Here is a 27,661-nt window from a genome sequence, read left to right on the forward strand (position 1 = left end):
TTTTCTAAAAGATCAGCTCTAGTAATAATTTTGGGGAAATTTTATGGCCTGTGTTATACAGGACAGACTAGATGATCAGAATGGTCCCTTCTGGCCTTTGAATCTATGAATCTATGTGATCTGACCATTACCTTTTAGGGCTGGTCAGACCCACAAAGTGGATAGGGAACCTATTGTATGCAGTGTTGTTGTAGGCATCTTGGTCCCAGGATATGAGAGAGACAAGGTGGGTGAGGTAATTTCTTTTATTGAACCAACTTCTGTTGGTGAGAGACAAACTTCTTCAGGTCTGGGAAAGATACTCAGAGCTAAATACAAGGAGGAATACATTGTTTAGCATAACTAGTTAGCATATATTTCCAGGGCTATTCAAGGTGAAGTAGCCTGTTAACACTCCTCTAGTCATAGGGGGGAAAGGATGGGCGGGGGGGAAACAAAAGGCAGCTGGGGAGGGGTGGTTAGTGGGTTATAGATTGTTGTAAAAAGCCATAAATCCAGGTCTCTATTCAGTCCATGATTTTGTGTTTAGCAAAATTATGAATTTAAGCTCCCAGGCTTATCTTTTGAAAGTGTCTGGCAGATTTCCTTCAAGGAGAAGGACCTAGAGGTCATATCTAGAGTGACTGCTTTGTGAAAAGTATTCACTCACAGAAGATGTGGTGTTTTGGTCTTTTAGCATTTTCCTGTGTGAGTTCATTCGAGAGCGCAGTGATTGTCTGGTTTCACCCACATTGTTGTTATTGGAGCATTTAGTGCATAGATGGGGTGCACCACATGTTGTGATAGGCTGTGTAGGACTCATGGATCTTGAAAGGTGTGTTGGGGGGTATGGATCAATGTAGCAGTGGAGATATGCCTGCAGATTTTGCATTTGTTGTTCTGGAGGGTTGTGGTATAAGCTATTGTGTCCTAGTCTGCAGGGACCTTGTTTCTGATTATGAGCTTGGCGAGGGTCGGGGCTTGTTTGAAGGCCAGAAGAGGGGGTTCAAGAAAGATTTCTTTCCGAATGTGGTTTCCATCCAGATGCCTGAGTTCTTCTAAGTAATAATATTAATAATAATGCATTAATAACAATGTGCACTGTCAGTTCCCTTCAGTATCACTGCAGCTGATAAAAAAAAATCCTACCACTGCACCTTGTGCTCTTTAGTCAATATTTTTATTTTACAGATGGGGAAATTGAGGCATGGAGGGGTGAAGTGGCTTGTCCAAGGTCACAGAGTAAATCAGTGAATCTCTCATTCTGTATTTTGGCAGTGCCTACCACAGCAGGGCCCTGTTCTCTGTTGGCCCCTCAGTACATCTTGTAATAAAAATACAAGAACAAGACAATTAAAGCAATGGGCTGGGGCACCAAGATTCCTAAATTCAAGATTCTTGGTGCCTAGTGTCTTGCTCTAATCATTAGTTGACTTTGCCTTGCTCATAGCTTGGGTGTAAATGTCTTTCCTTGATCCGCCTTCTTCAGCACTTAAAAAAAAATAATACAAACGATCCACGTCTCCAAATGATCAAACTTATTGAAAATCAATCATGATTGTTTCCCCACTCTCGCCTGTACTGTATGCTGTATGCTCCCCACTCCCTAACCCACTCAGTGTCTGCTTGGTCCAGACCAGGATTCACAGCAGCCTTGTGTGATGGCCTCAGAGAGAACTGCTGGGTCTCTGTCCAGCCTCCTCCATCTTTGTACAATGGAGCCTTGTCTCTCCCGTGCACTCTGCTCCGCCTAGCAAAGGAAACTGTGCCAGGCAGCGAGTCTTTTTCTCTTTTCAAATCCAGTCTCCATTGCTCTTTAGACCCAGGTTTTAAGGGCCTAATTTTACCAGCTGGGCTGTGTTTCTAAGTCTTCCAAACCCTTGCCCACACCAGTGCATCTGCTTAGCTGCCTGCCCATAAATCTCAGCTCTGTGCAGGCCAAGAGAGGCAGGGAGGGTGAGGAGAACCCTGAAGACACCACCGGTGGAAGGAAGCACAGAGTTGTAACCATAGATTCATAGATACTAAGGTCAGAAGGGACCATTCTGATCATCTAGTCTGACCTCCTGCACAACGCAAGCCACAGAATCTCACCCACCCACTCCTACGAAAAACCTCACCTATGTCTGATTTCAGAGTAGCAGCCGTGTTAGTCTGTATTCGCAAAAAGAAAAGGAGTACTTGTGGCACCTTAGAGACTATTGTGTTAGTCTCTAAGGTGCCACAAGTACTCCTTTTCTTTTTGCAAATACAGACTAACACGGCTGCTACTCTGAAACCTGTCATTATGCAAGGCACTGAATTTAGCCGTATAGAGTGGAATTTTTTTAAATTTTTTAGTCTCCAAGGTGCCACAAGTACTCGTTTTCTTTTTACCTATGTCTGAGCTATTGAAGTCCTCAAATCGTGGTTTAAAGACTTCAAGGAGCAGAGAATCCTCCCTCAAGTGACCCATGCCCCATGCTACAGAGGAAGGCGAAAAACCTCCAGGGCCTCTTCCAATCTGCCCTGGAGGAAAATTCCTTCCCGACCCCAAATATGGCGATCAGCTAAACCCTGAGCATATGGGCAAGATTCACCAGCCAGATACTACAGAAAATTCTTTCCTGGGTAACTCAGATGCCATCCATCTAATATCCCATCTCAGGGGATTAGGCCTATTTACCCTGAATATTTAAAGATCAATTAATTACCAAAATCACATTATCCCATCATACCATCTCCTCCATAAACTTATCAAGTAGAATCTTAAAGCCAGATAGATCTTTTGCCCTCACTGCTTCCCTTGGAAGGCTATTCCAAAACTTCACTCCTCTGATGGTTAGAAACCTTCATCTAATTTCAAGTCTAAACTTCCTGGTGGCCAGTTTATACCCATTTGTTCTTGTGTCCACATTGGTACTGAGCTGAAATAATTCCTCTCCCTCCCTGGTATTTACCCCTCTGATATATTTATAGAGAGCAATCATATCTCCCCTCAGCCTTCTTTTGGTTAGGCTAAACAAGCCAAGCTCCTTGAGTCTCCTTTCATAAGACAGGTTTTCCATTCCTCGGATCATTCTAGTAGCCCTTCTCTGTACCTGTTCCAGTTTGAATTCATCCTTCTTAAACGTGGGAGACCAGAACTGCACACTATATTCCAGGTGAGGTCTCACTAGTGCCTTGTATAACGGTACTAAAACCTCCTTATCCCTACTGGAAATACCTCTCCTGATGCATCCCAAAACCGCATTAGCTTTTTTCACAGCCATCCTATGATCAACCAATACTCCAAGGTCCTTCTCCTCTTCCGTTACTTCTAATTGATGCGTCCCCACCTTATAACTAAAATTCTTGTCATTAATCCCTAAATGCATAACCTTACACTTCTCACTATTAAATTTCATCCTATTACTATTACTTCAGTTTACAAGGTCATCCAGATCCTCCTGTATAATATCCCGATCCTTCTCTGAATTGGCAATACCTCCCAGCTTTGTATCATCTGCAAACTTTATTAGCACACTCCCACTTTTTGTGCCGAGGTCAGTAATAAAAAGATTAAATAAGATTGGTCCCAAAACCGATCCCTGAGGAACTCCACTGGTAACCTCCCTCCAGCCTGACAATTCGCCTTTCAGTAGGACCCGCCATTCAGTAGGACCCCTTTAACCAATTCCTTATCCACCTTTTGATGTTCATATTGATCCCCATCTTTTCCATTTAACTAATAATTCCCCATGTGGCACGGTATCAAACGACTTACTGAAATCTAGGTAAATTAGATCCACTGCATTTCCTTTATCTAAAAAATCTGTTACTTTCTCAAAGAAGGAGATCAGGTTGGTTTGGCACGATCTACCTTTTGTAAAACCATGTTGTATTTTGTCCCATTTACCATTGACTTCAATGTCCTTAACTAATTTCTCCTTCAAAATTTTTTCCAGGACCTTGCATACTACAGATGTCAAACTAACTGACCTGTAGTTACCCGGATCACTTTTTTTTCCTTTCTTAAAAATAGGAACTATATTAGCAATTCTCCAATCATTCGGTACAACTCCTGAATTTACAAATTCATTACAAATTCTTGCTAATGGGCTTGCAATTTCAGGTGCCAATTCCTTTAATATTCTTGGATGAAGATTATCTGGGCCCCCCGATTTAGTCCCATTAAGCTGTTTGAGTTTCACTTCTACCTCAGATATGGTAATATCTACCTCCATATCCTCATTCCCATTTGTCATGCTACCATTATCCCTAAGATCCTCTTTAGCCTTATTAAAGACTGAGGCAAAGTATTTGTTTAGATATTGGGCCGTGCTTAGATTATCCTTAACCTCCACTCCATCCTCAGTGTTTAGCGGCCCCACTTCTTCTTTCTTAGTTTTCTTCTTATTTATATCGCTATAGAACCTTTTACTATTGGTTTTAATTTCTTTTGCAAGGTCCAACTCTAGTCGACTTTTAGCCTGTCTCACTTTATCCCTACATGTTCTGACATCAATTAGGTAGCTTTCCTTGCTGATCCCTCCCATCTTCCACTCCCTGTATGCTTTCTGCTTCTTCTTAATCACCTCTCTAAGATGCTTGCTCATCCAGCTTGGTCTACAACTCTTGCCTATGATTTTTTTCCGCTTTTCCACACAGCAGAGTGTGTTTTGGGCAGCTGTGGGGTAGAGCAGAGACAATGGGGTTAAGTTACAGACATACGGGAGCTTGTCAAGGCGGGATGGCAGGGAGGGGCCTCAGCTTGGCCAATGTTTGCCTTGTGCTGTGACATGATGACATCAAGATACAAATGTCATCACTGCATGACATCAGCCCGCCGTGGCCCAGGCTACGGGAGCCCAGCCCCGAAGCTCAGGTGGCAGGAGACAGCCATCTGCATAAGTTCTTCACTGGTGACCTCATGTCAGGACATGGGTCAGGGTTGAGTTTTCAGGTCGGTAGGAGGAAAAACGAAGCCGATGGACATTTAATTAGATGAGGAAAGTGACGTGTGTGCTGGGGATGCTGAAATGTGGAGCTACCTGAAGACATGGACAGAAAAGAAGGGCTTATACATCCTTAGCCTGGAATTCAACATCATCTCCTGTTAACAGTATCAGAAGCTCTGCATCTCCTGTGGCCCTTGAGTTCAGGGGTTCAAGTCAATGGGCCTGTCTTAAAAACAGCAATGATGATGGATTTCTTAAATGGGTTATAAATAGGCTGAGCCATAAAAAGCCCAAGAGTACAGGGAAATGGCCTTAGCATGACTGGACAGGAGGGCAGGATGTGTGGAGATACCAGGGAGGTGGAGGGCTAGGTCCACTATTATTGATAGCTCTTCCCCTAGGTCATCAACTCAGAGTTCAACGTTGGCATGGTTCCAACGTAGAGAGCCTCTGCAACTTCTGAGAGTCTCAGTCCTCACTCAAAGCAGACTCAGAAATAAGGGTGCAACCTGAAGAAAGGGCAGGCTGGGAACCGAGGGAAGAAGAAATGTACGTGTCAGGGTCCTCGTTACTTGGGCAGGTGTCTAGATTCTACAGTGGTGGGTACATTAGAAATGCAGATCAAGTAGATCAGGTGGTCCATGAAATGATGGACCAAAGGCAGCACTTGAAATGGCAGCCGTGAATGCGGCCTATGACAGCAGACTTGGACATGTGCGTTTACTCAAATGTTAACACCCTTCCAGTATCGCAGCACCTACGGGCCACAACCGAGACCCGTCATACTGGGTGCTGTATATACATATGAGACAGTCCCTGCTTTTGAGAGTTTACACTCTAAATAGACAAGACTGATGACAGAATATTGTTTTCACCATTGTACAGGCAGAGAACTGAGGCCGACCTCCTGAAAGATATTTAGGTACCTAATTGTCATTGATTTCAAACCAGAGCCAGGTATCGACCCGTGATTTCTAGTCCAGTGCCTTCATTGCCAGACCATGCCTCCTACCAATACAGTTTTAACTCCAGCACACAGAACTTCTAATGTACCCGGTGGAGAAAAGAACTGTTCTTGTAACAGAGAGCATTGTTTTTAATTCCCCAGTTACATCTGTTAACTCGTTTGTCCCCTGGAACAAGGAAAACGAATCACCGATGTCTTGCACTGGCTCACTGTTAACAGCCCTGCAGAAAAGCCCTAATAAAACACTCATTTTATCCTGGTCTGCTGAGCTACAGTTCTTTTTGGTCCCCAAGAGGAGCTGACTGGTCTCTTAGTCAGGGGACAGTCAAACCTTTCCTCATGCTTTCCTACATGCTGGCTTATCCCAAGCCAAAACCCCTGCTCCCCCAGGCTCTGCTATGCTTTTATTTCCTTGTATTGCTGCTTTATATGACATAAAGTTCAGGGGCAGTAAAGATTTCCAAATGCATTTGTCCACATTCCTTTTTTAATGGTGCAGAAAAGGAATCTGTTCACCGTTGCAAGGAAAGGACAGGGGTTATTGGCAGAGGACTGCTCCCCACTGGTGTGGGGGAACTAAGGTATTTGGAGCCAGAACCAAGAAGGTAGCTGCAAAGCCTTTGAAGGCATTATGCCAGCCAGCTCACCTGGTGAAGGCAAATGTTCCTGCTTTCTGAGACAAACCCCCCACACACACACACGTGGCGTCAGCAATAAAGGCGGGTGAGGAGATGCCTTATCAAGCTATGGCTCTCTGTGCTATGTTTGATGCCTTTGTTTCCAATCCAGGTGTGCGTTCCCATAGCAATGGGACAAGGCACAGCTGGATGGGACCATTCTCCCTCCCTGCCTCCCCACTAGCCTGACCCCACCTTGTCTCTCTCTTTCGCTGGATCCTGATGGCTCGCAATAGGAGTGAAATAAGTGCCAGTTACTGTTTGTTATGTAAAAGCACCAGAGAGGGGAGAGGGGAGGGCTCTGTGGACTTTCTGCCAGCTCCCCCTCTGAATAATCATTATGGGTAATGACTTGCAGAGCCTCAATGTGTTCTGTATTACTTCAGGCTGATTTGTTCCATACAGTGACCCATGTGAGTCTGCAAGGTTCCAGGCCTAATTACATTTCAGTCTCTCCTTGGAGACTGCAGCAAGGGGCTGCTCTGATGGCCTGACGGTGCTGCTGAGGCCTTAATCCCGCTAGCTGAAGCTTTTCCAGCTAGTAGTGGTCACACACAGGCCCAGATGTATCTAGCAGCATCTCATGCTCTCCATCCATGACTCATCAACAATGAAGCGATGGCGGGGGTGAGTTTTGACATCTTGATAACCCTGGCCTCAATCATACACCCTTGTAGTCCCATCCATCGCAATAGCTGCACATGGGAATTCTGACAGAAGAATTTAGCTCCCCTGACTTTTCAATCTCCTAATGTCTGGATCGGGGATGTTTCTGAGGGAGGTGGCTTTGATTTTCTGAGGGGAGGGAAGGCTCTCTTTTTCAGGGCTGACTTTTCTCAGACTCACCTCCTACTGCTTCATTTAAAGTCCTACAGGCGAGTCCATGTGCTGCATCTTTAAGCTGCATATGAGCACATTGGCCTTTGATTTCCTATATGTCGGTAACAGGTACATCAGCCTATAGGAAGGAAGAGCAAGTAACTGTTGAGGAAGTGCAGCAATTAGGCTACCATCTTTTCCAGGCTGTCCTCCCGGAGGCAAATGCTTCTCCACCCATTCTGCCATCCCAGATGCAAAGTGCTTGCAGTACTGCTGCCCCCAAGGGAAAAATGTTCAGCTGGCAGGTGCTGCTGGTTTCCGAAGGCCTGAGTGGGGGGCAGATATGATAGGCTGGTGCACAATTCCAAAGTGATGTACAGTCAACCTATGGAACTCGCTGCTGCAAGCTAGTTATTGAGGTAAAAATATCTCCTTATGTTTGTATACATAACAAGAACGCATGCACTTGAACCAATGACAAGAGGGTGTGCATTTACACCAACCAGGTTAAAAATGGCAAGAGGCACCAATCCTTGTGCTTCGAGGCCTAAACTCATCGCCAGGTGGGCTCAGGAAGAGATATCCCCCAGAGGCAGCAAATTGCAGAAATGTCAGTACATTAGGGTTTCCTCCAAGTATCCCGTATTGACCACTGTCAGAGACAAGCCTTTGAAGTCCATGGGCTTCTTCCAGTGGGGCAACTCTCATGTTCCTATTTGCCTCTGGGATCTCTCATGGCTCTGATATATTTTATTTGTTTCCTTACCTTGGGAAAAGATATCCAAGAGAGAAGACAGTGTGGAGGTAGAAGAGAGAGGAGACAGAGAGCAAGCGCACATCTTAAAGGAACAGTTATTTCTGATATATGGGGACAAATCTTGCAGTCCTTACTTGGGCAAAGCTCCAGTTGATTGTTTTTGCTGGCAGTTAATTGACATAATTTGAGAAAACAATGGGAGAAATCAAATTTTCAAACAGAGGGTCGAAAGAACCAGGATTGTTCCCCCTTTCTGCTAAAGCAGGTTGTTCCCGCCTGGGTATTTTATCAGCAAGAGAGTCACCAAGCAGGCAGTGGAATCTTGTTGAAATTAACCAATGATCCCCGTTGAACTTTGAAGAACTGGGTGGGACTTGCAAACATGCCGGAGCCTGAAAAACAAAGTGTGTGTTTATAAAAAAAAAAAAAAAAAACAGCCCTAAATCCCTTAGAAAACATTGCTCTAGTTTAAAAGGGCATAAAGCATTCTTGTTTCCCTGGCAGACTTTTTGTATGTGGGAAGAAAAAAAAACAAAATTACAGCTAATAAATTTTTTAAGTGCAGAAGAAAGACTTCTTTTTTTTATAGTGGTGCCCAGTAGCTCTACTACATTAAAGGTCTGTCAGCATTTTCATTAATAAACCCCAAATTTTCACGGGTTTATTATTCAGCCATAAAAATTTACTTCACAGTTCAAATTGGCACATGACTTTCCATTCCCCCAGAGCAAGTACAGTCTCTGAATCTGATTCTTATCTCACGCACCCTTGATTTTGCACCAGTAAAACTCTATTGGAGTTACTCTGGATTTGTACAACAGTGTAAACCCAATAGAGGACCAGGCCAATGGACTTCAATGAAGTTATTCCTGGTTTACACCACACAAGGAGTGTATTTGAAATGAAACCCCTCTTGTCTTTAACAATACTATAAAATCAGGCTGCCTGGTTTTAAAGCCGTTGGAATGCAAAGTGGAATAGGAGGCAGATTTCCTGGTGTTTGCTTCTTGTGAAACAGTTTGGCTTCAAGTTGGGGGTGTGGAGGAAAGACAAAGAGAGAGCCAGTCTGATGTTTCTGTGTCTGACATGATGATATATAACCTCTTCTGCTCTGTGGCACTCTGAGGTTTCTCTGCTACAAAGAGATAAGATCTAACCTTCATGTCTATTATTGTTTGTATTGCAAGGATCAGCTAGAAGCCTCAACTGCGATTTGGGCAGTATTGGGCTAGGTGATGTACAAGAGACAGTCCCTACCCTGAAGAGCTCACAGTCTAAATAGACCCAGGTGAAAGGAGAAACAGAAGCAAAGGGGCTTGCCCATGGTTGCTGAGCAGGTCAGAGGTAGATTTGGGAAGAGAAGCAGATCTAATCTTAGTGCAGTGCACTAGCCACAAGCAGGCTGCCTCTCAGTCTTAAAAGCAAGATTCTCTGTCTTAGATATTGATAAGGCATGTGAGGCTTTGTCTACACTTATGGTGGCATGTAGAGTACACATGTAGCTACATGCCACAGTGGCAGAGAGAGGCTGCATCCACACTTGTCACTGTGGTCTGTGTAGCTACACGGTGCGGTGAAAGGCTCCAGCAGCGGGGAAAGGAACTGGCAGAGCCTTTCACTGCCGTGAGGAAGGGCTCTGGCAAGGGGGAGACAGTAGGACATTACACTGGTGAAAATAGCAGTGCTTGAGCATGTAGAGAGCCGTGTATGGGATAGACCTAGGGTTCAGGCACGTGGGGCACTCTACTCTGTTCTACTCACCGAAGCCTAACCCTCACCATCTCCACTGCTGTTTATACCTGTGCTAGCTCAGTGGGCAGTGTCTGTGCCCTGCACACTGGCAAAGAGTAAATGTCCTTCAAGTGCCAGGCTACACGAGGAAGGTGTGCAGAAGTCCAGAGCACCTGTCCTCTCACAGCCGCTCTTTCCCTCTGTCAGGGTTCCTTCCCTACTCTGAACTATAGAGTACAGATGTGGGGACCTGCATGAAAACCTCCTAAGCTTACCTTTACCAGCTTAGGTTAAAACTTCCCCAAGGTACAAACTATTTTACCTTTTGCCCTTGAACTTTCGCTGCCACCACCAAATGTCTAACCGGTTTTATTTTATTAGGAAAGAGCCCGCTTGGAAACGTCTTTTCCCCAAAAATCCTCACCAAAACCTTGCACCCCCCTTGCTGGGGAAGGTTTGATAAAAATCCTCACCAATTTGCATAGGTGACCACAGACCCAAACCCTTGGATCTTAAGAACAATGAAATAGCATTCAGTTTCTTAAAAGAAGAATTTTAATAGAAGAAAAAGTAAAAAGAATCACCTCTGTAAAATCAGGATGGTAAATACCTTACAGGGTAATTAGATTCAAAACATAGAGAATCCCTCTCAGTAAAACCTTAAATTACAAAAAGACACAAAGACAGGAATATCCATTCCATTCAGCACAGTTTATTTTCTCAGCCATTTAAAGGAATCAGAATCTAACGCATCTCTAGCTAGATACTTACTAAGTTCGAAGAGTCCATTCCTGTTCTGTCCCCGGCAAAAGCATCACACAGATAGACCCAGACCCTTTGTTTCTCCCCCCCCTCCAGCTTTGAAAGTATCTTGTCTCCTCATTGGTCATTGTGGTCAGGTGCCAGCGAGGTTATCTTAGCTTCTTAACCCTTTACAGGTGAAAGGGTTTTTCCTCTGGCCAGGAGGGATTTTAAAGATGTTTACCCTTTCCTTTATATTTATGACACCCTCCCATCCGGGATGGATACCATTAAGTAATGCTGCGTTCCTGTGAGGCATAGACACTCATAGAATATCAGGGTTAGAAGGGATCTCAGGAGGTCATCAAGTCCAACCCCCTGCTCAAAGCAGGACAAATCCCCAATTTTTGCCCCATATCCCTAAATGGCCCCCTGAAGGATTGAACTCACAACCCTGGGTTTAGCAGGCTAATGTAGGGCTTGAAAGCGATGAAGTCCAGGGGCTACTGTGAAGGCTGCTCCCACCAAACTCACCGCTGTTGGTGAGCATGCTACCGGTCCTGAGGCCACTGTGGGAAGTCTGGGCTGCAATTAGAGATGCGCACACTGAGATCACCTGAATGTGTTACCAAAATCATGTCTGGAACTCAGGGACGTGTGGAACTCTGCGGCTGCATCCTTTGTCTCTCTGGATAGGCCAGGCCTGCTCCAAGCTAGCACTGATGGTGATATTAGCTCCCATTGGGCTAGAGAGAACCATGACCCTGTTCCACATGCCAGCAGAGTGAGGCCAGCATGGATGGGCAACAGATTTTGCACCCTTTCTAATGGTGAAGCAAGGGCTGGGCTGGGCTGGGCTCCAGGAGTCACTGCCCCGACTCTGTTGTTGTTATCATTAGAGGGCACCCTTGGAATGATAGACTGCACAGGTGAAAAGGTGTACTGTATTGGGTTGGCCTAGATAGTCTTGCCCCAGCCAGAGAAGTAGCGTTCCCTGCCATTTGTCCTCTGGTGGTATTGCCCAGCTCACTGCATGAGACGGGATGCTATGACTATGCAGTGGTTAGCACATTGCAATGTGGCTTGAACCCCAGTCATGACAGCTCTTTCACTATCTAAGTCCTAGATTGCAAGCTGTCTAGAGCAGGGACTTGGGGTGTTGTTTATTTGTACGGTAGGTCAAATAATAGACCCTGCTGCCTGGTTGTGACTGTCACAGTTCAGGGCAATTGCACCTGCATTCACCTTCCGTGGTCCCTCAAGGGCACCCACTCTAGTCTCCCAGCAACTCAGCTATCACCACTCTTCAAGAAGGATGTTGATAAATTGGAGAGGGTTCAGAGAAGAGCCACGAGAATTATTAGAAAACTTGCCCTCTAGTGAGAGACTCAAGGAGCTCAATCTATTTCACTTAACCAAGAGAAGGTTAAGGGGTGACTTGATTACAGTGTACAAGTACCTACATGGGGAATAATTATTTGATAATGGGCTCTTCGGTCCATCAGAGAAAGGTATGACACAACCCAATGGCTGGAAGTTAAAGCTAGATAAATTCAAACTGGACATAAGGTGTAAACTTTTAACAGTGACAGTAATTAACCATTGGCACAGTTTATCAAGGGTTGTGATGGATTCTCCATCGTGGGCAATTTTTAAATCAAAATTGGTTGTGTTCCTAAAAGATCCACTTTAAGAATTATTTTGGGGGAGTTCTATGGCCTGTGTTATACAGGAGGTCAGACTAGATGATCACAATGGTCCCTTCTGGCCTTTGAATATAATGAATCTATGAAAGCCTCCCTTGGGCAGAGACCCGGGTCTGTCTCTCACTCCTTCCTGGAGGTTTTCCAGATTGCACAGTTCGCTGCCTACACTGTGATATTCCATGCAAGCCAGACTCCCTAAAGTAGCCAGTCTTCACTTTGCTTTCTCTCCAAAGGCTATGCATGGTGTAATTTCCAGCAGTAATAATTCACCATGCAGCCCTTTCTAAGCAAGCACATTTATTCTTAAGGTGAAAGCATTACAGAAAAAATATTAAAAACAATAAGAGAATTCTACAAGTGCTAAAATGCTTACCAGAGGCTACCCCAAGTCCAGTCTCAAGCTCTTCTAGGTGTCAGTACTTCAAAACCCACAACTGGGTTTCCCCCATGGTTACAAAGTTCATATTGGTCTCAGATTGAGAACCAGAGCAACTGTGAATAGTTCATTCTTTCTGTATACAACCTGGCCTTTTGATTGTGGCCTCATGTAACAGGTGATCAGCAGACAATGGCCCACTCCTTAGGCCATAGCTTGGGTTTTTGCATAACCAAAGGTGGGCAATTTGTATTCGTCTCCCTCTAGATATTCCTCAGGAAACTTTACTTAACAATTTTTGTTCCAAACGTCCATTCCTGCCTGGCACATTGTTCAATATAGTCCTTTGAATTCCCAGGTCTCACCTCTGTCATATCCCTCCCCTCAAGAGGTTACATACAATCCTGGCCCACAATAATACTTAACCATTAATTGAATACAGTGGATCCCAAAGATACTTAAAAGTAATTCAGTAAGGCCTCCGAAGGATATTGCAGGAAATTGCTATATCTACCATGACAGTCCTTAGGCATTACGTTACTATTATTTTATTATTAATCATTATTATTATTTATTATTGTTGTAATTATTATTTTTTCCAGGAGTCTGCTCTCTGCTACAAGCAGCTGCCATTTTGTTTTCAGCTCAGGAGCAAACCAGTACGAGTCCTGTCAGTGTAAGCCTTTGTTTTCTCTCTGTACTGTACCTTCAAATTTCTAAGGTGTTGTCCTCCCACTAGTCCAATGCCGTCTTTAAGGCAGAGTTGGTGCAGCATGTTACAGAGGAGACACACACACTGTGCTCTCACTCCCTCTCTGCCCCCAACACAGATTTTGCTTTTGTTCTTTCTTGTTTCCCATTCTTTCATCTAGAATAAAGGAGCCGTTCAGACTGAAGAGAAATGGGTGCTCTTTATGTAGGGAAAACACCAACCAGTTGAACATCTTGTCCCATCTAAGGGCACCCACCACAGGCCGTTATTTCCTTGTGGAGCCCTCGAGACACAGCTCAAGGGAGGCCTGATTAATGAGGGGGTTGGTGGAGAGAGAAGCTGGTCCCCAAATGCTGTCAGCTAAAGGACTGGGAGGAAACCCCACCTCTCACTGCCTGCTACCAGTGCTACCCCAAACCAGAGGTCCAAGTGGGCACAGAGGATGGGTCACAGGCCTCTTGGTTGGCTCTGGGCCAGCCGGCTGACCCAGGGGCAGCCCTGGGGAGAGGGCAGCCATTGCTCCTGGAGGGAGCAGGCCCAAACCTAGCCTGGAGCCAGGGGGAGGGGAGCAAACCAGGGGCATGGCTGCAGCCAAGCTGAAAGAGCGGGCTCAACCCTGCCCAGGTATCTGCACCAGCACAATGATGGGCACTAGGCAATGCAGCGGAGACTGTGGATTTGCCTCAACAAGCTGTTTGGGGACTGACTATGGTTATGGGACTGTTTGGGTTCATAACTGGGTTAAGGAGAATCCCTCTCAATGTCTAGGCATCAGGGTCTCAGCAAATTGCTGGGGGGTGGGGAAGGGATGTGTGAGAGGATCCCCACCGGGCCCCCGGATGGTCTTTTGTACAAATCCTGGGCTTGTTTCTGCCCAGAGAGAAGTGTTGTTTCATTGCTGAGGGCAGCGTTTGTTCCTGGGGTTAGCTCCTGCCTCCTCAAAGGCTGGGGAAGGGATCTAAGGGGTTTGGGCCTGGCGGGTCTCTCAGGCGCATGGCTTGGGAGAGGGGAGCCACTTAACGAACCCGGGGTGCCCCACCTGCGCAGCGGGGATAGTCGGTTAACAATTCGCCAGCCCCCTTTCGCCACACCTGCCAAGCAGCCCGCTCCCCTGGCCTCCCTTCCTTTGGCAACCTCCTCCAGCCCCCAAAAAGAAGCTTATTCATCGCCTGGCAGGTGGAAGATTATTACTGTCAGGGGATGGATTTCTAGAGCAAAATAACTTTGAAAGCAAAATAGTTTGGAAGGGAAAGTGGGGGGCAACGCTTGAGGGAAGGCAGGAGAGGGGGGCAGAGCCAGCTGGCACCATGCCGCTCCTGTGCTGGAGAAAGAAACTTGACCCTCAGGCTGACACCGGCTGCACAGCTCAGTGCATTGGCAGTTCTGCTTCTGCCCCTGCTTACCTCTCCCCCAGCTCCTGGCATGTCTGTCCATTTACAGGCATACAGGGCACCAGGGCTTAGAGCCAAAGATTGCACCCGATAGAGCTTGGAGGAAATGTTTGAGGCATGTAACAAATCCTGCCTAAAAAAGTAGAGCTCCTTTATCCTGGCTTCTTCCTCAGCCTGCTGTAGCACAACCGATTAAATGCATGATGGGCTGCAGGCCCTCACATCACATTTCTGCCCCCCCCCCCCCCATGAAAGCCAATGGATTTTGTTTTAGTCCAGTCTCAGGTTCTTTTCCGGGTGGCTGCCAAGTAGCTGCCTCCTGCGGGTGGCATGGGGGAGCTCTGACTGAGTGCACACTTCCTGTCCCGATGTCCATTCAGTGGGAATCTTTTATGAGGTGTCTTTGGGAGCCTACAATCGCTTTCGAAGGGAGAGTGAATGAAAAATTGCACAGCCGAGGTGCTGGTAGCCATCTCCTTCTTGCGGGGCCAGCGGGGCACCAGAGAGCGAAGTTTCCACAAAGCCTCCAGCCAGTCGAGATGAATAGGGGGGAGAGAAGGAGCCAAAATCAGTCCAAGGCCTGTTTGTCAAATGTCCCTTACACACACTTTCTTACCACATTGTTTCATGCACATCTGAGCTCAGATATCTTGGGCATGAATGAGAGAGGACAGGAACATAAAAGTCTCTCTCCCCTTTCATCCCAAAGTGATCCAAAGCACATGACATGCAAGGATCACATCATCCACCACTGAAATGCAGCCATCTCTGGGGTGGAACACAGCAGCTGCTTAACATCACGGATTAATGCTCCTAAATAGTTCAGGATGAGAAGCGAAATAGAAAACTGTACCAAGTCGAAACTGCAACTGGGATGTAAGGAGGCAGAATATACCCCTTTGGGAAACTGGCCAGAGCTGTGAGGCTAATGCTCACTCGGCTCTACCCCGGGATCTACAAAGAGACAATTGTATAGGACCTTGTTTTACATCTTATCTAGCACAGCGCACTTCCAGGGGCAGCATGCCCAAACACCACACTGGTTCAGAAGCAAAAGAGCTGCACATTTTTGAATCCCCAGTGTTACTTTGCTTGGTGATCTTCCAGCCAAATACCAGCCAGCCTCAATCCTGCTTAGTTTATGAGCTCTGAAGAGGATCCCGGTGTGGTGCTGCTTGCAGTTCACTAATCTAGGGATCTTGTCATCTCAATCTAATGCAAGGCTCTTCGTGTCACCTCCTCAGCTGACTCACTGGTGAAGGAGAAACAACTCACCGTTTTTGCAATGTCACATGACTTGGGCTTTTTTTATATAAAGACAGCTCTCCTGGTGGCCATAGCGTGGCTGACAAGTTGCATGTTTGGGGAAGCTGGGGGAGTGGGTTCCAACTGGGATAAACCCCACGCAGCCATGGGTACTATTAACCAACATTTATATTTTAGTAACACCTAGAGGTCAAGGGCAAACACGTTGGGCCCCATTGTGCTAGGAGCTGTACAAATAGAAGATGACCCTCATTTCCCCTTGGTTCTAGTGTGTGAGAATGGCCTGAACAGAAAGTGACTGAGTCATGAGCAATTAAAGGGCTCTGCTCTGCTCTACTGGTTCTTTGGCTACCCTGATCACTGTAATAGCAGAGCACCTTCACTCTGTGCTTTAAATGATGGGGGTAACATCCCCACTGACTTGCACTGTGCAGGGTCATTTAGATCTGTGCAAATTGGGTGTGAAGGCTAGCAGGGCAGCATGGTAGCAGTTTGCACCCACTGTATCCACAGGGTGTACATGGCAATGCAAAGTGCAATGCAGAGGGGAAGGCCAAAAAAGCTGCTGACCATAGATTCTTGACTGGCCCTTGATGCCAACGGATTGACACCAGGGTATGTCTTTGGCCTGATGGTGTTGTGATCCCACACAGCAAGCACTATTGCTGGCTTGGGAGATGCTTTCCAGATGTCAGCCATGGGTCCCACCTCCCAGCAATGCAGACGTGTGAGCAGCAGACTTGAAGCCACCATGATTAAAGTGACTCACTGGAATATTTCAGAAACCACGCTACACATTGTTAAAGGAATGAACCCAATGTACAAAACAACAGACCTTTGACAGGAAAGCTGCAGTCAACGCCTCTTGCCCCTCCAGCTTCCTCCTGCTTTGACACCAGCAAGTCATCATTGGCTCACATTACAATTTCACACTCAGCTACACCATTGTGCTAGGAGAAGAAGCTATTCCCACCTTTTCAAAGTCCCCGGGTCTCTTTTCAGTCGGAGTTGGTGCCAGGGAGGAGCTCTCAGAACTCACTCTCCCCAATACAGCAGAAGCTATCCATAAAAATCAAAGATGGGCCTGAGCTGTGAGTTTAGACATGGATCTGTATCACGGTCTGAACTTTCCCTAGGTTCAGGGGTTACTTCGGGGTTCCAGTTCCGTTCATTATAGAGAGAGGCTCCAGCATGGAGTTTCCCCCAAAGTTTGTGCAGCTCAAAAGCTGGGGACTTTGCTTGTGATACAGCTGTGCACCAAGAGTGAGGACTAAGATGGCCCAGCTGTTGTAGAGTCTGTTCATGGTGGTTGTTGGCTGCATCGAGGAGCTTGTTGGGTGAGGAAAGTAAGGTGTGTTTGCTCTTGGCTACCATTAGTGGGACGAGAAGGGGCCATATGAGGAATGGCTCCTACTGTGATTATTAAGCCTATACAGAAGCTATTATGTAGAGAGTGCTTTGCAGAATATAGAAAAGACATGCCCCAAAGGAATTGAATAGAAACAAGATGCGATAAAAAATCGGAATGTCGATGCAAAGGAAAGAATGTGGGATCGATGGTGAGGGAAGAAGTGGGTCTTGAAGGAAGTTGTCTGCTGGACAGGAAATGGTCTAAGTCCAAGCAGTGCAGCTTGAATGAAGGCTCCCGGTGCTCCATCCTGCCTTTTGCTGCTGCTCACACATTGGAAAGCTCTGTTCCCACTCAGCTGCTAGGGATGCTGCCTCTGTCCTTACGTCTGCCTTCGTTGCAGCACACTCAACTCACAGACTGCCAAGCGGGGAACTGTCGGGATGGGGCCGTGGTCCCCCTTTAAGGAAACAACCCCTGTGGCCTGCTTTCCAAAAAGACCGTGCTTATCAGGACACTCTCATCACTGCAGTGCTAGGGATGAAATAAATAAATGAATAAAAAAATCAGCATTTTTAAATAGATGCAACGATTTCAAAGGATGGAGTAAACAGTTCCTCCCACAAGGGCAAACAATACCTTTGGTTCTCTAAACAAGTTGTCAGTGCCACGTAGAATTACTGAAAACCACAGGAATAACATTTCTGAGGCAAGGGACCTATGGGACAGAATCACCATGGAGAACCTCTTCAAATGCCTTACTCCATCCATGACCAGCTGAAAGACATCTTAAAGAAATAAAAAGAAAAGGAGTACTTGTGGCACCTTAGAGACTAACAAATTTATTAGAGCATAAGCTTTCGTGAGCTACAGCTCACTTCATCGATGAAGTGAGCTGTAGCTCACGAAAGCTTATGCTCTAATAAATTTGTTAGTCTCTAAGGTGCCACAAGTACTCCTTTTCTTTTTGCGAATACAGACTAACACGGCTGCTACTCTGAAACCTTAAAGAAATAGATGTTCAAGGGTGGGCACAAATCCCCATCTAATACAGCAGGGACAGTACACCAAGAGACAATCTCTTTTCCTCTAAATGCCGGTGGAAAGTACTGGATCTATAGCATAGGTACATTTATTTCACCACAAGAGGTACATCAGTGGTGAATGCAAATTTGCCCCACACCATTTTGTCAATATCTTGACTAGCTCCAGACCCCTGGGTTTCAGCCTCCATGATCCACTCAGCTCTTGGTTCCCCTCCTTAAGATGCCAATGAGTTTGCTGAACTTATTTGTTATAAGTCACTCAAGGGCCACCAGATGGTAACAAGCCTCAACCACAGGTTAGTTGGATTGTTCCTATCTCTGTTATCTTTGGTGCATGGTCATGAAAAGACTTTTCAGAAGAAGTGGGCTGTAGCGCAAGATTTGGAAGAGGAGAGGAAGGGCCAGATCCAAAGGATCATATTGACCTCAGTGAGCTTTGGATCCTAGTCACATCCTAGCCACATTAGTGTCAAAGACAAAGGAGTGGGTTCCATATATAAGAGGGGCATGGGTATGGGTGGAAAGAGAAGAATCAGAGTAAAGTAGGGAGTCCACCATCTTTCCTGAGAGAAGCTTGGCTTCACTCCTTTTCGGAGGCAGTGGCCATTCAATTCTGAAGCACTTAGAGGACAGGAAAGTGATCAGGAACAGTCAGCATGGATTCAACAAGGGCAAACCATGCCTGACTAATCTAATTGCCTTCTATGACAAGATAACTGGCTCTGTGGATTAGGGGAACGCAGTGGACGTGTTGTTCCTTGACTTTAGCAAAGCTTTTGACATGGTCTCCCACAGTATTCTTGCCAGCAAGTTAAAGAAGTATGGGCTGGATGAATGCACTATAAGGTGGATAGAAAACTGTCTAGATTGTCGGGCTCAACGGGTAGTGATCAACGGCTCCATGTCTAGTGGGCAGCCGGTATCAAGCAGAGTCTTGGTATCAAGGGTCTGTCCTGGGGCCAGTTTTGTTCAATATCTTCATTAATGATCTGGAGGATGGCGTGGATTGCACCCTCAGAAAGTTTCCATATGACACTAAACTGGGAGGAGGAGATACGCTGGAGGGTAGGGGTAGGATACAGAGGGCTCTAGACAAATTAAAGGATTGGGCCACAAGAAATCTGATGAGGTTCAACAAGGACAAGTGCAGAGTCCTGCACTTAGGACGGAAGAATCCCATGCACCGCTACAGACTAGGGACCGAATGGCGGGGCAGCAGTTCTGCACCTAGGGGTTACAGTGAACAAGAAGCTGGATATGAGTCAACAGTGTGCCCTTGTTGCCAAGAAGGCCAAAGGCATTTTAGGCTGTATAAGTAGGGCATTGCCAGCAGATCAAGGGACGTGATCGTTCCTCTCTATTCGACATTGGTGAGGCCTCATCTGGAGTACTGTGTCCAGTTTTGGGCCCCACATTACAAGAAGGATGTGAAAAAAATTGGAAAGCATCCAGCGGAGGGCAACAAAAATGATTAGGGGACTGGAACACATGACTTATGAGGAGAGGCTGAGGGAACTGGGGTTGTTTAGTCTGAAGAAGAGACGAATGAGGGGGGATTTGATAGCTGCTTTCAACTACCTGAAAGGGGGTTCCAAAGAGGATGGATCTAGACTGTTCCCAGTGGTAGCAGATGACAGAACAAGGAGCAGTGGTCTCAAGTTGCAGTGGGGGAGGTCTAGGTTGGATATTAGGAAACACTATTTCACTCGGAGGGTGGTGAAGCACTGGAATGGGTTACCTAGGGAGGTGGTGGAATCTCCTTCCTTTGAGGTTTTTAGGGTCAGGCTTGACAAAGCCCTGGCTGGGATGATTTAGTTGGGGACTGGTCCTGCTTTGAGCAGAGGATTAGACTAGATGACCTCCTGAGGTCCCTTCCAACCCTGATCTTCTATGATTCTTTGATTTTGAAAGAGGGCATCTTTGCTGAGGACTTTTTTAGCCTTGCTGTCATTGAGAATAATAAATGGCAGCTATTTTGAAAGAAAGCCATTCTCTCTGGAGTTCCCTGTAGAAGAACATTATTCTTCTGCCCTTGCTGAAGAAGACACTGTCAGTAATGAAGAATAAAAGCAAAAAACTACCATTACTCCTCAATATACTGAGTTTCAAAAACCACCTGTTGCACTTTCACTCTGAATTTGTTGGATTCGTAGTGCTTGTTTCTGGGATGATTACAACATCCCTATGTTAATTTTTCCCCTTAAATTCCTCATGTGCAATCAACCTTAACTCCAAATTAACCAAGAGTTTTTATTGTAGAATACGCTATTTACAGACCAACTTTAACAAGTATGCGCTTGGTATTTCATATGACATTTAAGTTCTTTTGTGGCAATGATTTATGAGACTCTTTTTTCCCATCTAAGACTCTCAAATTTTACACTTATCTGATGGAAAAATGAAGGGCGGATTATTGATTCCAAACCTGCACCAAACAGGAAAAAGCCTCCATCATGCAGAGTGGAATGTCCTCCAACCTAGTCTGCCAGGAAGAAGCTGCCCGAGGCAAAAGGCACAGAGAAAAGGGCAATGGAATGTTGCAATCAGCCCTGGGATAGAGGAGGGGAGAAGAGATATTCATTACCATAGGGAAGAGAAAGAGTTGGGGGGAACAACTCATGCTAAATAGGAGAAGTTTTCTTGGGCCGATCGCAAAATTAGCCAGAGCTCAAGTTAACTGGTCATGTAGGGAGACTAAACAAACCTTGGATGGCTATTCATAAGAGCCATCTTGTTTTCTGTATGGCTGTAAATCAGCTTCTAGGAGTTGCCTGAAACTCTCTGTGATCAGGCCAAGAAAGAAAGACTGGGGTCGGGGAGGAAGAATAAAAGCAGAGAAATTGGCAAGAGCAGCTCCTCCAAGATGGAAAATGTCTGCAACAAATAGGAGCTCACAGATCTTGTGATCTGATGGAGATCACCTTCCTCACCCGCTGTGCTCGGGAGGCAGCCTTCAGGTGGTTCTTTTCCCCAACAAGTTTCATGCGCAGTTAATGTCGTTGAGCCCTCAATGAGGGAGCGGAGCACGGTGAGGAGGCTATCGTTGGAATAGCACAGGCTATACAGGGCAGCAATTGAGAGAGCTACCGTCCAAGAAACTATCGGTTATCTTGAGGCTGAGTATTTAACCATGAGATGGCAGCATAGCAAGTGGTCTCATTAACCCAGGGACAGAGGGTGACTCACTAGATTGCTGTGCCTCAAGTATAAAAGCGTGTGACCAAATCCTCACCCCTATGCCCTTCCCAACCCTTTCTTTCCACTGTTGTCAAGCCCTAAAGTGCTCAGGGCATAGAAGGCTGTTGCAGTTGAGGCTAGAGTGGTTCAAAGCCTGGGCAAAGATTTTAAAGAGGGATGGGGGGAAAGGGTGGAGTTCAGAGATGTGGCAGGGAGAGCCACAGTGGGACTCAGCCACAGTCCACGTGTGGTAGGTGCAGGAGAGAGGGGCATTGAACAGGACCCTCCAGGGATGCAGTAGAAGTTTCTCCTCCTCACTTCCAAAGCTTTGCACGGCTCTGCCCAAACTCTCTGGGCCTCTCTGCCTTTACCTCCCCCTGCTGCCTTTGCCCATGCCAGAACTTCCTTTGGCCAATCCTTCCTTCATGCTTCTGTCCACACTAGGAATGCTTGGGACATCCCTCCCTCCCTCTCCTTCACCAATTGTTCTGCCAAACCTCCGTGGTTTAGGACCCAACTCCGTGAGTTTCTGCCATTGACCTCAACGGGAGCTGTGACTGCTCGGTACCGGGCAGCACTGGACCCAGACACTATGTCTGGTTGCTGGACTGTCCCTCTTTGCCTCTTTCAGCCCTTTGAGCAAGGCCTGCCTGGTTTGTTTGCCAGGCTTTCCCTACTGAACAGCCATGGGTGGACAGAAGGTGCTGGAGAATATAAATCAATAACCAGGGGATCAGAAAATCTAAGCCATACTTGATCATGTCCAATAAAAATAAAATCGGCGTGCCTGAAAAGAGCAAGGGATCTCTTTTACTCACATTCCTGGAATGACTAGTCTCCTGGATCCCTCCCCAGATCTGCTCTCACCCCGAGCAACCTCCCATGTGGAAGGCATAAGCAGCCAGTCAATGTTAAAACAGTTAATGGAGGCATTTTTACAGCCTTTATTAAAAAGAGAAGGAGGCTTTGATATAGGACAATATCCCCTGGATGATGCAATTCATTTATTTTGGCTGGCCGGCACTCTAGCCTGGGTCTGTGTGTTATTAGAGGGTGGGGCAGTGCCTGTTCTTCCCACTGCTTTCAGGCCCTAGGGTAAGGTTCTGCTCCACCAATAACATGACTCATCCCTCCTTAAAACAATTCCTCAAATGATACCAAAGTGACCGCAACATCAGTCAGCTTCCAACCACTCAAATCCAGCCGGGACAGATACCGCCCCAGAACACAATCCTCTTAGCGCTGCCTGCACACTCACTCTTAACCGCAGACAAGAGGCAGGAAGAAATGTGTGCCTTTGCACAGCCTATCACGTATAAGAGGCGCTGTATTGCAAATCGCTTACCTTTGGGTAAGCTTATGCTCTAATAAATTTGTTAGTCTCTAAGGTGCCACAAGTACTCCTTTTCTTTTTGCGAATACAGACTAACACGGCTGCTACTCTGAAACTTACCTTTGGGTGTTGCTCATGCACCCTGGTGAATGAATTCAGGGCAACGTTCTTTCAGCCAGGGGCTTCTTCATGCAAATTGGGGCTTTTGTCTTAATGGTCAAGGTCCGATTTTGAAGGAAGATCTCATTGGGGGTGGGGGACAGAGACGGAATCCTCTAAATCTGGGGATCTAGAAGAATTAGACCCGGAGCAGATTCTTCATCACCCTGCATGTTGGGTAATAACAGGCCAAAGAAGGGCAGGAAGTGTCAACCAGCCCCTCCCGCTTTTGGGAGCTGAGAACAATGCATCCCATTGTGGTTGGTCCCTGCTCATGGGTGCTAGTGAGGGGAAGGCTACATGCACCATCTCCCCCTAGTGGCCACACATTTGTACTAAAACAGCCCCCCCAGTGTGGAATTCACATCCCACTGTGGGGGAGTCAATGAGTCACATACCATGACTGGATTTTTGTTTTAGAGCCTGGAAATAACTGGAAAGCTATTAATGACCATTGTGAAGTAGTTACCTGGCCTGCAGCAATCTGCCCCTATTCGGGAAGGACAGACACTGGTCAGTATGGTGAGGGGAACTGGAGAAAAAGGTTCAGGTGATTCAGAAGGGACCTAGTTTGGTGGGGCACCAGGGGTGAAGGAATGCAAAGTGTAGCAACCTGTATGGAACTTGGAGAGAGGAACTCATGTTGCAGGAGGGAAGAGTTTGGAGGAGTCGCTAGAAAGTCAATCTGTGTGCACATGACTGGAATGCCTGCTGCAGTTACAGCCTCTCTGTAAATAGTTATTTTAATAAAGAGTCAGTTTAGTTTTAGACACATGGAGTCCTCTCCTATGATTATCCAACAGGCAGCACACCAGCCACTGGCCTCTCAGCATGCTTCATAAAGAGCTCTTTCCTACAACTCCTGTGATGATGGCTGCACTCACATCTCATGCATCTAGTGCATAATTTAATCTACAGAGGCCAAAAAGGAAGCTCCCCTCCCCTGCCCCCTCCCACTGGCAACCATTAGCTACGGACATGAACTTGTGGGCCTTAGATAGGCAGAACACACAGGGAAGTTTGGCCTATGATAGGGCTGAAGATTAATCCCTACGTATATTATTAACGTTGTTCCCTTTCCTCTGGGGGAAGGAGACAGGATTCCAGACTAACAAAAGTGATGGTCTTATCTGGACTGCCATTGCTCATGGTCCCTCTGGCTTTAACAGTGCTATGCAGTGCTGAATGGGTTTGGGCCTGAATAATCTGCCATGGGTGATAGGAGGCAGCAGAATGTACCCTTGATATTTATTGTCTTAAGACAGGGAAAGTTCTTGGGAGGGTAGGGGGCAGATAGAGGGTGGCTATTTTTGGCCACTGCTGTGTGGTGTTGGCCATTGTAAGTGCCCGTTATTCATTCATAGGGTATGCATGGGTTACAAATCTGGCAAAACTGCAAGTTTCAGGTACAAAACAAAGCCACTATGCCCAGGTATTTCCAGTCCCTATTGCTCTGGCATGTCAGTACCGATTCCCTTTTTCCAGGAGTCATCGCGTTCCTATTTCACTGTGAACTGAGCCAAGATTCAACCAAACTCATCATACTTATGACCAAACAGGGGGGAGAAGGGTGTATTTTATCTAGATGCATGAAGGACTGGTATGTGTGAATCCCTCTGCAGTGGGGTGAGAATTTACACCTGGGTCTCCTGAACTGAATGGCAAGCTTAATGTAGACACAGAATGTTTTGTGCTAACCCAGCCGTGACTCAGGACTCAAGATTGGAGCCAGAGAAAAAGGAGATCTCCCACCTAAATTCTTCCTGGTAATGGATATCTGTGAGAGTAGCTACAGATTTATGAAAACTTGTAGCCTGCTTTCATCAGACAATTATATTCATGTCACCAGCCTGGCAGCATTGCATCCATCTCCAGCAAAATCTTAGCTATGATGTAACAAACCTTGCAGATGGTTGAGAGTGTAGAGGGTGTCTGTACCAGTGGGCCATGATCCCCCCAGTATATCTATGGGCTTGTGCTTGTCACTCAGAGAATAACATGTCAGAGTGAAATCCTGAACTCTCTTTCAGCTCAGACAGGATGCACCAAACCAGAAGCATCTGTAAGAATCATTTCGTAAAGGCTGTATGTTATTACAGTACAAGACAAGGTCTGCTGGCCAGCCCAACACACAGAGAAACACATGTACACGGGAGACAGGATTAATGCTGTTATTTATTATTGTAGTGCTCATGCCCACAATGTGTTAAGTGACATCTACACATACAGAAAGATACAATCCATCTCACTGAAAGCGGATCTTCTAAGAATTCCTGAAATTCACAACTGGTGGGTAAGAGGGATATGATCAAAACACAGACAAGTTTCATATAGGTTCCATGCTTTTTTAAAAATACTTGATATATAACATGAGCTTTGTGTTGTTGGCTTTGGGGGTTTATGAAATTGTTAAATAAAATACACCCAATGCCACTCAACCAATCCCATATGGGTTGGTTCATTTCTTTGTAACAAGTGATAGATCTTGAGGAGGCATTTAAAGCAGAGACCAGTGACCTTATGGATCAGATGAGGGCAGCATGGGGGCTGTGGTTGGATCCATGACTTAACAAGTCTCCCAGTTCAGAGTCTCAACCTGTAATCTTGTCCAAGTGTCTCATTCTTCCGCTCTTATATTGTCTCATAGACTCATAGATATTAAGGTCAGAAGGGACCATTATGATCATCTAGTCTGACCTCCTGCACAATGCAGGCCACAGAATCTCACCCACCCACACCTGCAATAACCCTCTCACCTATGTCTGAGCTATTGAAGTCCTCAAATCATGGTTTAGACTTCAAGGTGCAGAGAATCCTCCAGCAAGTGACCCGTGCCGCATGCTACAGAGGAAGGCGATATATATATCTATAGCTCATGGATCAAATCCACTGCCCAGAAAATCAGAACTAGTTGATCACTGGTAAGGGATCTCTCTCACATGTAGAAAAGAGGTCAGAATGAGGGGAAGTTCACTAAGGAAAGAAGTTAACTCTCCTAGGCCTTTCAGCAGGGCATATGTGCACAATTGCAAATACCTTCACAATTGTGAATAGCGTCAGGCCTATAGAGGGCTTTTACCTATTTCATTGTGTTTACAGTTAGCCACATGTGGGCACCTGGAGCCTTGGCTGGGGGCCGTTATTATTTTAAATCTACATATAACCCAATGAAAATAAGGAGCAGGGGCACAACTGGGCGGCTTCTGTTGCGTCCATTGTAGATGGCCTGGGGAAGAGCTCGCCTCTCTCAGCAGAGGGCAGGCTGCCTGGATGGCACCGCTAGCACAAGCACCCCGGCCAGGGCCGAGCCTCTGCCGCTTGGAGACGCCTGTCCACCTTTCCGCCCCCAGGGGGCGCCACGCAGCGGTTGCTGGTTTGTGTGCGGTGCGGAGGCCAGAGGCTATGGGGACGGGCTCCCTGAACAAACAACACAGGGACAAAAGGCACGTGCCACCAGAGCGCTGGTTCTGCTCCCCTCTGTTAGCCCATGAGCTCCTCAGGCACCCGGAGGTAGCGCACCAGGGGAGGCCGTTTGCTCCTAAGCACGGACCCAGGGGAGAGGCTGGGTCAGCGTCCCCCCCCGGCAGGCAGGCAGCCCACCTAGCACCTCCCCTGCCGGTGACCTCCCAGCGCCTGCCCCTTCCCCGGCCGGGCCGGGCCCCATGGAGGGGCTGCTCTGTTGGACTCCTTAAGTCTCCTGGCTCAGGCCAAGGGAAGCAGCAGCCCCGGCGTCTGCCTGCTCAGAGACCCCGCTGGGCAGGGCCCCCAGGCCCCGTGGAAGGGGCTCCGGCCGGAGCATCTCGCCTGCCCGCTGCCCTGCAGAGCGCCCCCCCCCAGGGCGCTCAGTGCAGCGAGCCCCGGCGCCATGCAGCAGAGTCAGGGGCCGCCCGCCCGCCAGAGTGGTACCGTGTCTCCGGGCTGCCAGCGTCCGCCAGGCGCTGCCACCCCGCCGGGCTCCGGAGCGAGCTGCGATCTCCCGCTGAAGTCTATGGGACTATTCACCTATATGAAAGTTACGTACATAAGGGTTGAAGGATCAGGGCCCTAGTTTAGGGGTTTCGTTATTGTTATGATCACCGAGTGGTTACACATAGTGATGTCACTTATTGCCCCAGATCTTGTGATAGATGGTGCTCAGACCATTTTGTGCCCCACGAAGAGGACCACGAGAACAATGAAGCTACGGTGTATCTTCAGAGTGTACATAAGCAACCTCGGGATGGAAGAGTCCTCCCAAGGGAAATATTCTGCAGGGGAAATGGTGAACACCTGATGGCTGGGGCCCCTTAAAACTCAACTGGGGAACATGCTAATCTGCAAGCACCAACAGAGCACTGGCAGGGGAAATGAACTAGCTGACCTGAAACTTCTTCCCATTTCTAACTTCAGTAATTCCCTAATGAATCTCTCTTCCATGGCACTTGGTGACGGTCAGCAGATGAATCAACGTGAGACTCAAAACCAGCTCTAAATTTAGCTGTCTTTCCAGTGCACCAGAGACTGCATCCATTAAGGTTGTTGACTCCTGACCTGATCTTATCACCTATGACTCTGACT

This window comes from Dermochelys coriacea, chromosome 11 (assembly GCF_009764565.3).
Source record: "Dermochelys coriacea isolate rDerCor1 chromosome 11, rDerCor1.pri.v4, whole genome shotgun sequence".
NCBI lineage: Eukaryota > Metazoa > Chordata > Testudines > Dermochelyidae > Dermochelys > Dermochelys coriacea.